The sequence below is a fragment of the Atractosteus spatula genome, chromosome 3 (assembly GCF_055471065.1).
Source record: "Atractosteus spatula isolate fAtrSpa1 chromosome 3, fAtrSpa1.hap1, whole genome shotgun sequence".
NCBI lineage: Eukaryota > Metazoa > Chordata > Actinopteri > Semionotiformes > Lepisosteidae > Atractosteus > Atractosteus spatula.
Window position 1 is genome coordinate 46,027,596 of NC_142708.1, and position 10,242 is coordinate 46,037,837.

A 10,242-nucleotide genomic window follows, 5' to 3' on the forward strand; every position below is an offset into this window, starting at 1 on the left:
GTGTTTTCAAAACACAGCACAGGAAACAACATATGGCACATATAAAGTAACATAAAGGCTACTTAAAAATACAATGTTTGCTACTGACATCAAATTTCAAAATGTTGGAAATATCATTTTTAATGAATCAGAACAAAATGGTATATTAAGATGCAAAATAAAAGATTTAGGCCAAAACAATGCATATGAAATAAATAAAAATGTGTTGTAAGACAATTAGCACACTATCTATTTTTTCACTAGTTTCGCTGTTCTTTCCGCAGATTATACCTGACACAAAAACAGAGAAATATTAAGTAAAATTGAAATATCGTGTTGTTTTGTGATGTATGAATTTTAATATCATGACAAGTCATAAGGTCTATGTCTCTAGTGAAGTTAGCATCCAGCTCGTCAGGTACTGACAAACAGTCATGAACAATCTTTTCAGAGTCTTCACACTGATTTAAGTCCTTTATATATGAATTCCTAGTCTCAAAATGAACTGTATAATTGAAGCTTGATAACATCATTTCTACTTTCTCCTTCACAGCACACAAACTGTGTACTGCTATAATCTAATGGTGAAAGTGTAACGGCTGTGAAAAAACAATTGAGCACACTTACAACACCTCAGTAAGTAGAAGAAATTGGTTTTCTCTATTGCACCATTTTCTTGATAAAGACTATTTGATAACATGTCTTTCTCCCCCTCGTATGACTGCAGTGTGACAAGAAAAGATTTTTTCTTCATCCATCTTTTCATAAATTGTCTTCAGAAAATTCACAGACTCATAACAGTAAATGGAAGCATTTTAGTTTCAGAGTAAGTATAATTACTGTAACTGCCAGTTGTCAATAATTTAAATATAACCGTCACAGCAAGTGAAAAAGAGGAAGGAAGAAGAAATGAATGCAGCAACAACTGAACCACAGGTCTTGATCACTTTCTAAAATAAACTGCCATGTTTATACTCAGTATATGTCAAGCAAGGAGGTTTTATCCCTTCTTGATTTTGATGATTAAGTTAATCGATTAGCTTTGCATACATATCCTCACATACATTACAGAGGAGTATGTTTTGCTTAAACGATGTGTATTTTATTCATTCAGTTTAAACAATATACATTTTTGTTAATTTGGGAAATAAGACATGTTTTAGAAAATTGTGTATTGAGGTTTTGTAATATTCCTGCTAAGGTTACAGTAATATTCCTGCTAGCATAAACATAATAAAACAAAATGTGACAGAAAATGAACATGAAGGAAACAAAGGAAATTATAAAGATATAATGTGCTATTTTCCCAAGAACCTGACTTGAGCCCATCCAAATTGTTGTAGGATGGCATTGCCAGGAAACTAAAAAAAGCTGCAAACAGTACCAATAAAAGACTCTTTGGAGACCATATTCTGCCACAACGCTATATACAGCACTGCAGGAGAAGTTGTGCTCTGGTCATCTATTAAAAGGTAATGGAAACTTTCCCCGAGTGAGGCAGTCATGAAAGCCAAGGGTGGACCCACAACGTATTAAATATATTGAGAATGTAGTACATACTGTATATAGGTTGATACATTCATACCTTCCTATTCTGTGAATATGTAATATTGTGATCCAGCAATTCATTCAGATTACAAAACAGCTGTATATTGAACAAACAGACTTTAATTCCTTACACTTATATAGCGCTTTTCTGGACACTCCACACATAGCACTTTACAGGTAATGGGGACTCCCATTGGAGATCTTGGAAGTCACCAATCTAATTTCTGCTTAAGATGAGCTTTTGATTGTAGGTGGCGTTCCTGTAATGTAGGTTATAATATTATGATCATAAGTGGAGTTCTCTGAAGAGTAGTTTATTGTATTCCAGAAATATAAATGAGACCTTATGCTCTGGTACTAGAGCAAATTTACTAAGCAAAGACAAATGTTGAGAATCTCCCCATATCAGGTTTGTTAGATTGTTAAGGGTGCACTTGTTCATCAGTTATGCTCATTCAGATGTTTGTATCTAGGATCAGAAATTGTTTCAAAGCTTTACTCATCATCTACAGTAACCGTCTGTTTTCTAACCACTTTGTCCAATACAGGGTAGTTGGGGAGCCGGAGCCTATCCTGGCAAACAAAGGGACACAAGGCAGGATAAACACTGGATGTGACACCCGTCCATCACAGGGTAGACACAGACACACACACCAGAGTCCGTTTTCCCAAAGCCAATTAAGCTTCCAGTATGTTTATGGACTTTGGGAGGTAACCAGAGTTCCCAGAGATAACACATACAAACACAGAAAAAAACATACAAACTCCACACAGATAGCACCCCAAGACCAGAATTGATGCCAGAGGCCCAGCACTGTGAGACAGCAATGCTAACCAATATACCACAGTGAAACCCTGGCTTTACTCATCATTTTTGTTCTATTGAGTTGATTTTTTAATGTTTCCATTACTAAATTATAAATTTATTAATTTTGTATGTATTATATTGCCTGCTCCATACAGGTTGCTTTCATTTGTTAGTTAATAATTATTTAGAAATTCACACTTCTGTGTCTTGCTAGTACTGTACAGGCTTTGGCTCCCCTGAGACCCTGTATTGGATAAAGTGGCTGGAAAATAGATGGCTGGATGGATGGATGAGCAAACGTACAGGAGAGGTCAACTTTATGTTTGGAATAGAGAGAAAAACTGAAAGAAGTTAAGAAGTCAGAAAGTGATCTAACTTTTTGTGATGAGCATTTCTTTGATTATGAGAAATGGAAATTATATAATTGATAGAACTTATGCAGAGTAGAATAACATGCAACTGATAAATAACCCAGCTCTCATGTCTCCTTCCCTACATGGACCGTGTGCATTTTGTGTGTGCGTTGCTGTCTGATTGCTCATGTTTTTATTTGATTTTGCCATCTTAATGCTTTTCATCTAATATGCACACTACAACAGGGATCTCCAACCCCGATCCTGTAAATCCCCAATGTCGCAGATTTTATAGGTCACAATTAAATCACCAGTTTCTACAGATATGGAACAATTCCCTTATTATCAATTAAACAGGTAATTTGTTAAATTAGGTAGTTTGGAGATCATTTAGTACTAAAATCTAATTAATCTTCAACCCTCAAGGACCAGATTTCTCTTAATTGACTAACCCAGGGGTTTCCAATCCTGGTCTTGGAGGCCTGCACACCTGCTGTTTTTTGTTACAGCCAAGCTTTCAGTTACACAACTGAACACTTCATTGATTTAATAATAGGATTCATTTGAACGATTTGGCTTGTTTCAGTTCTCAGACTGGGATTGCCTTTCACCTATAAAAAAGCACTTCATAAGTAAAATATAATTCCACAATTCTGAGTAGAAAACTCAGTCAAGCAAATATTTCAGTCAAGCAATTTATTAGTAATATTATGGCTTCAATTAAGTAATTAAGAACAGGTGTAATGAAACCCAGCAGGTGTATAGTTCCTCAGGACCAGGACTGGGAACCCCTGGACTCACTGAATTGGGGCTGTCCAGGAGAAAGTTTGCAGGCCTTCACTTTCTTATTTGAAAGGAATATTCTGCTTCAACCATTTCTTGTAAAAGAGAATGTATGAATGTTAGTTAGAAGTTTATGACATCTTTTGTTTGTATAATACTGTATATTAAACAACTTTTTACTGCTAGTTTAAACTGGAACCTTGTATGTGTAATAATCAAACCTGCTTTTCTAAAATCCTATGGATATTTTCTTTGTAATTGTGTTTCTGTGTAAATATTTGTTACACACATGTTAAACTGTATATTTACATTTTGTGTATCCTAATGCATTATTACCTTTTACTGTCAGACTTGTATTTTGAAGTATAGTAATATCATTAATATTCCTTCCTAGAAGCCACGTGGCACTTCTCCCGGTACTTAGAGTGCTTGCATAGGTCAATAATATAATGAGTGTCTTACATTTCAAAATTGAACTTTTCATTTCCAAATGCTGAAGCTGGGCAGCCTTGAATTCAACATCTTTTCTGTTATGCAAGGTTACAATATTCTGAAAATAAAAATAATGATTTTAATTGTACTGTCTCACTCCTTAGTCTACTTATGCAGTGCTGATAACTGTATGCTCAGGACTCAAGGACATCATGTACAAATCAATTCATGAATAGAAAACTATGTTCATAGTTTGAGTTACGTTACTATGGTTCCTTGCCTCCTGTGTTTTTCCAGTATTATTTTCACATCATTATTTTTCAGCTTTGTTTCATGGATATTTTCATGAACAGCTTCTACCCTTTAAGGCACACAATTCCCTGGAGTTTCTTTACATATTGAGCAGGAAGAGCTGCTCTGTACAAAACCTAATAGGATCACCTGATTAAAATTCTCAGTGCTTCCAGCCCTAGAGCAGCCAAAGTCATTTGCTTTCATTTATCTGGCTTACAGAGGGGTGTACCCTTTTTGTTATTATGAGTTTTACATCTACAAATTGGCTGTTGTTATGTCAAATTTCTGGGTAACATTAATTTTGATTTTTTGTTTCCACCTACAGTGAGCTCATACAAAATATTTTTAGTCTGCAGTTTAGGTTTTCAAAAGTGTTTAGGGGTACACAGTGGATTTAAATAGGTTGATAATTATTATTCCAGTGAGTATAAAACTATAGCTGGTTCATAATGAGTACTGTAAGTTATTTAATGGATAACAAATGCACCAGTGGTCATTATTTTGGCCTTACACTTGGAGGCAGTCCTGTCCTCAAAGTAACTGTAGGTGCTTTGCTTCCTCACCAGCAGTAAATTTCAGGCAGTGGAACAGTTTGCCACTACTCACCCTAACAGACAAAAGCAAAACAGCAGGACAATGGCTTGGTAGGAAGAAGACAGAATCAAAATCAGCAAGTTTCTTGAGGTAACATTAAAAATCTCTTTCCGGACATCTTCCGGAAGGTGTCTCTACCGGTAAGGTCTATTACCAAAGCACAGCCTGAACTGTATGATCACAAGTCCCAGCCTGGGCCATGTCTACATCTATCTGTGACTACAATTCCCCATACAGTAGAACACAACTGGTTTCATCTAGAGAAGAATGGGATTGTGGTCTCCTGGGCACTTGCAGGCATACAGAGTTTTTGACAAGGGATGCGCCTCTCTTCCAATCTGAACCTCTGAGCTTAACCTTCAGTATTGAGCTGTGTAGCCTGTGAAAAATTGACATATTAAAAGATGAGTGGTTTAAAGGTGGGCATATCAAAGGAGTCTGTCTACATTCCTCATCCTTCCCTGTGTGGTGTGCAGTTGCAGGAATATTAGCTGCAAGACAAGACATGTAAAAGAAAATATTCTATTATTATAAATATTATATTTATTATTATATTATTTATATTATACATTCTAAAAGTAAATTATGACTATGGTGTGATAATGTTTGAGTGTGTTTTAATGGGTGTGAGTTCACTGTCTCGATTTCTAGCTCGATTTCTAGCATATGTTGCATGAATTTTCGTGAAACCATATCTCCTTCCCAGTTTCAAACCTGAAATTTAAACTTCTTCAGCCTCTTAAGCAGAAAAGATTAAAGGTCCACTGCTGGTCTCACACTTTCTTTTCATTCAGTGACTCAGACCATGAAAAGCTGTCGGGTTAATTAGCTCTAGAGCTCTAGGTTCAAACTGGGTGAATTTTGTGCAGTTAGGATGGTAATAGCTCTAGTCAGCCACAGCGATCAAGAGAACCTCCTTAAGGACTTAAATCTTTAAGATTTCTTATGTTATATTGAATCTTTCCAGTAGTCCAGATGCCTTCTGCTATATTCTATGTATCAAATTTGACAAATATTCTATGTCTGTAGAGGAATGGTCGGTTTGAGAAAGGATACTCTGTTCCATTGTGAGTGAAATTAAGCTGCACCTATTATCAATCAGGTTAGGGACTAGCAGGATCATATACTTGCTGGGGCTTCACTGCCTGTAATTTTCTTGTCATTTTCTGCTTGAAAGATGGTTTACTCCACCACTGCAATTTTTTTAAATAGAGGATTTCTTTCCTGCACGACATGTCATATATGGGAAAAAAAGGTGCCCCTGAAACACTCATGCACCAACTTCTTTGATTGGATGAGACAGCTTTTATTGCTTTGTAATGAAATACACATGCACTGTAAAGTTGTGAAGTGTTTCATTGCTCATAGACTCTATTGCAATTGTAATTATGCTCATGTTAAATGCCTTCTCCAATTTACTGGTCTTGCATAAAAAGCATGTGCACTTGTCAATGTGCCCTAGAAATAACTAAAAATTCTCTTGCAGTTTTGGCCCTTTCCATTAAACTTTTTATGGATTTTGGCCATCAGAAAAATGCATTATTTTTAACAGTTTGAGATTGTAAAGCAAATGAAATAAGTGGATCACAGTTAAAAGCTCTAGGCTACTCTATTCTGTAATTCATTAAAAAAATACAACAGGATCATATTGCTAGCATAATATTCTACAGATATCTGATAATCTTATTTCCTCTTATTTCTATTTATTGAAGCACAACTATTCTTTAATTTTTGACACAGTGTTGATTTTATTGTTTACTTGAGATTCAGGACTTTTGCAATAGGCTCCAAGTAACAGAGATGTGTAAACCATTACACTATCTACATACGCAGTTGTAAAGTAAAATTGCCACACTTTCGACAGGCCAAATTCACACACTTTACCAATTTGCCATTCACTGTAGGACTGGAGGGTTTTATACTGTGAAGAAGTAGAAAGTTCAGTGTAGAAAAAAAATATTTAACAAACCCAGAGACAAGCTTGTGAAATAGGGCTCAGTGACATTGATCTTATAAGAAAGGGTGAGATCACCTAGGCTACGGTCAACAGTTTGCAGGATGATTGGCTTTCTGGATAAAGACATTCAGTCAGAGGTCATCCGTGAATACTGCTGATCGAACGCCTTCAGCCCAGGATCAGGATTTTGGCCTCTTGACTTCTTCTACAAAACAAATTTAACAGACTTTGGGAGAACTAGTTGACATGCCGAAAACCGAGATTATGTGCACACCATGAGAAAAGGGGCAGGATTCTTCAGACAAAAGAGGGGGAGAAAACTTGGTAATTGTCACAGATGCTTGAAAGGCCAGCCGTGAAATGAATAGAAGAGCAGTAGAAACCCTATGCATAGCGGCAAAAATGGGACAAACACAGAGGTTTGTCCTGGCTCAGGGCTCAGGCGATGTCGGGGAAGAGGCCGAAGCCCTCAGGACACGGACTTGGGGTGCTAGGCGGGCCTCGCAGCATCCGTACCCTAATGCTGAGCGAGGAACACTGGAAACACAGGGACTAAATAGAAACCGGAAACAAGACACACCGGACGGACATGAATAATCACACAGACCTAGGAACAGGAAAGAAGTGGAGCACTCTCCAGAGGTTGGATGTTGACCGAGAAAGTACCACACGTAGAATAAGCTGCACAGCACAGGGGGGAGGAAAAACCACATTTAACTGTCACAAAACCTCTGGGAGTCAACGGCTGAGAGCAACCCCCTCCTCCAGGGTTATCCAAAAATCTTTATTAATGTGTGGTAGAGGGAGCCAGAGGTAATTATATGCCAACATTCAGGGATCTCACAAAGGCAGCATCTACAGAGTTTACTCTGTCCAGTCCTCCGGTCATTACTGACAGCCTGGAGGATAATTGGAGGAATGACGGGCACAGGGACACTCATGAGCACTATTTTTCAATTAAAATGGTGGTAATGATAGTGGTGAACTCGATTTATTACTGGCTACTGGCCAAATCCAGGGTGGACCCAGCTGTCATTATCAATGTTGGAACAAACAACAAAGGTAAAAGGTAATGTTTCTGCAAAATAAACATAAGGTTTTAGCTTGTAAAGTAAGGAGCAGAAAGGCTATGTTTGTCTTCTCAGGAATTCTACCAGTTTCAGTCCTTCTAAAGCAAACAGAACATATACAAGAGCTTGAATCAAAGGAACACCAACGTATTGGGGAAGTGTTTGCTTAGAATAGGAGTATACAAGGTTAAAGAATTAAGGAGCAGGAGGCTCACAACAGATCAGTTCCTGTAGGACCAGGGAAGGCCTAGACAGCACTGAGATAAAGTGTAAAATAACCCATCCATAGATGCTTACTTCATAATAGACGCATAAGGAATAAAATGCAAGAACTCTAAGCCGCATTAATCATAGAAAGTATGTAATTATAAGATTGTAAATTACCCTTCTTAACTAGTAGATTGGCATATGATGACCTATTCACATACCCATACCACCTAAACTACAAGGAATCTTGGAGCCAGGGCTGAGGCTGGACTAATTCTGGCATAATCAAGTTACCATCCCACTCCAATCTTGTCTGTAGCCTACTTTGCTTACCTGGTCTCTTCTTTTATCAAAATCCAACAGGGTTCCTTCAGCCTGAGGTGGCAGTTGAAGCTTAACCATCCACCCAAAAGCTTTACTTGCTCCCAGTGGAGCAAACTGGCTATGCTTCTCCCACCACATGACTTAACCTGTTCCCCAGCCACTGGGAAATACCATTACCATACATACTGTACTTTAACCTTACCCACTTCTTGTCTGACTGTTGAGAATAAACCTTATGAGTATGAATGCTGTTGCCTTCCTTCTTCATTGAAACCATGGTTGCTCCTAATTAAAGAAGCTTTGTACTTTTGGAACCCCCAGACTATTCCCCTAGAATACTAGGTGGTTTAGTTAAAAGGAATTTTTTTAAAACTATAGTGTAACTATTATATATTTATTGTCCTGTGTGTTTATTGTTCAGTACTACCCATTGTATGTTGTTCTGCTTTGTCGTACTGTTAATATTTATTATTTACTATTTGTACTGTCATTTTTTATTATTATTTACTGTTTTGTAATGTACTGTGCACATTGTGTGAAAATGTTGTCTATTGTACTATGCACATCCCAAGAAAACAGCAGGAATATGAATCCCAACGTATGTGTACATATGACAATTAAACTCTGCTCTCTACAAATGTTTAGAATAACTTAAATCCTGTTTGATTTTTTTTATACATTATTACAAAGCGTTAGCAAATCTGGAGCTGTTTTAGCTTAATACTGCTTGTTTCAGAGTGTTCCAATGGTTTAAAGGCACAAAGGCTTGCACTGCTATGTTAGCTCCAGGAGAAATGTTGAATCAGAGAAAAACCTAAACACTAACAGATATGTGTATCAGGGCACAATTTTATGCCAACTTCTCCAGCAACCAGGCAATGCAACGGGTCCCCCCTCCTATTTTTTACCTTCCTATGAGGGGAGAAGGGGAGCCTTCTGCTAGAAGCATAAGCTTGCCATTAGAAATCATTCCTTCATTCCTTCAAAACAGCCCACGTTGGAAACTCTTATACAGATCACAAACATTGCAATTTCCCCAGACCCAAAGTGTTCAATATCCCATGGGTCCTATTGAGAGTGAGGCTCCTAAAATAGATTCTATATTTTGTAACAGAATGTTTCATGCTGAAAAGCACTTCTATATTTTTTGTGCCATTGTAATAAATTTTATTGCTTTGGTTTTTGGTTCAGACCATTTTTATTTTTTGGTAATACACAAAAAAACAAGAAACTACAACAGAAATAATTGTAAAACAAGGAAAATGGGGAAAAAAACATAACAAAATTAGTATGATCATGATTTCAATTGGAATTAATCATTTTCTTTAGCTGATTTTTAGCTGTTCTGATTTTTCACAGTACATTTCAAGGGCATGAATAGTAAGTTGTGGGTTTCAGGATTTCTGCTTTACTATATAAAATAAATACTATTTTATATTTTTAAAAGTAAATGTAGTCTGTATAAAATGAAGATGGTAAGGTAGCTTTAAGCAACTTTCAGAGCTCCATAAGAAGTGATTTGGATTGATTTTTTAAGTTTGAAATCTTATCACTTGTATCATATTTTTATCTCATTAAAAAGACATTTTGAACAAATGAACTATTCACAGTTGTTTTTTTACTGTAGACAGCATTCTTTGAGGACTTATGACCCTTGATTATAACAATTCCAAATCTTTCCAAATGCTTAATTTTTCATGGTGTAGATTAAACAGAACATCATGAAATCTGACACTATAATGTTTAAATTCAGTTTGACTGAATAGTTTTAAATATACAGAGATTTCTCATCAATCAGCCTTCAACGCTGTGGCATTACACGGGGGCGTACCCAGTGTGGAGGCAGAGCCCTGGTAGAAGGGTGATGCCTTGCCTTTGTAGTCCCACCTATCC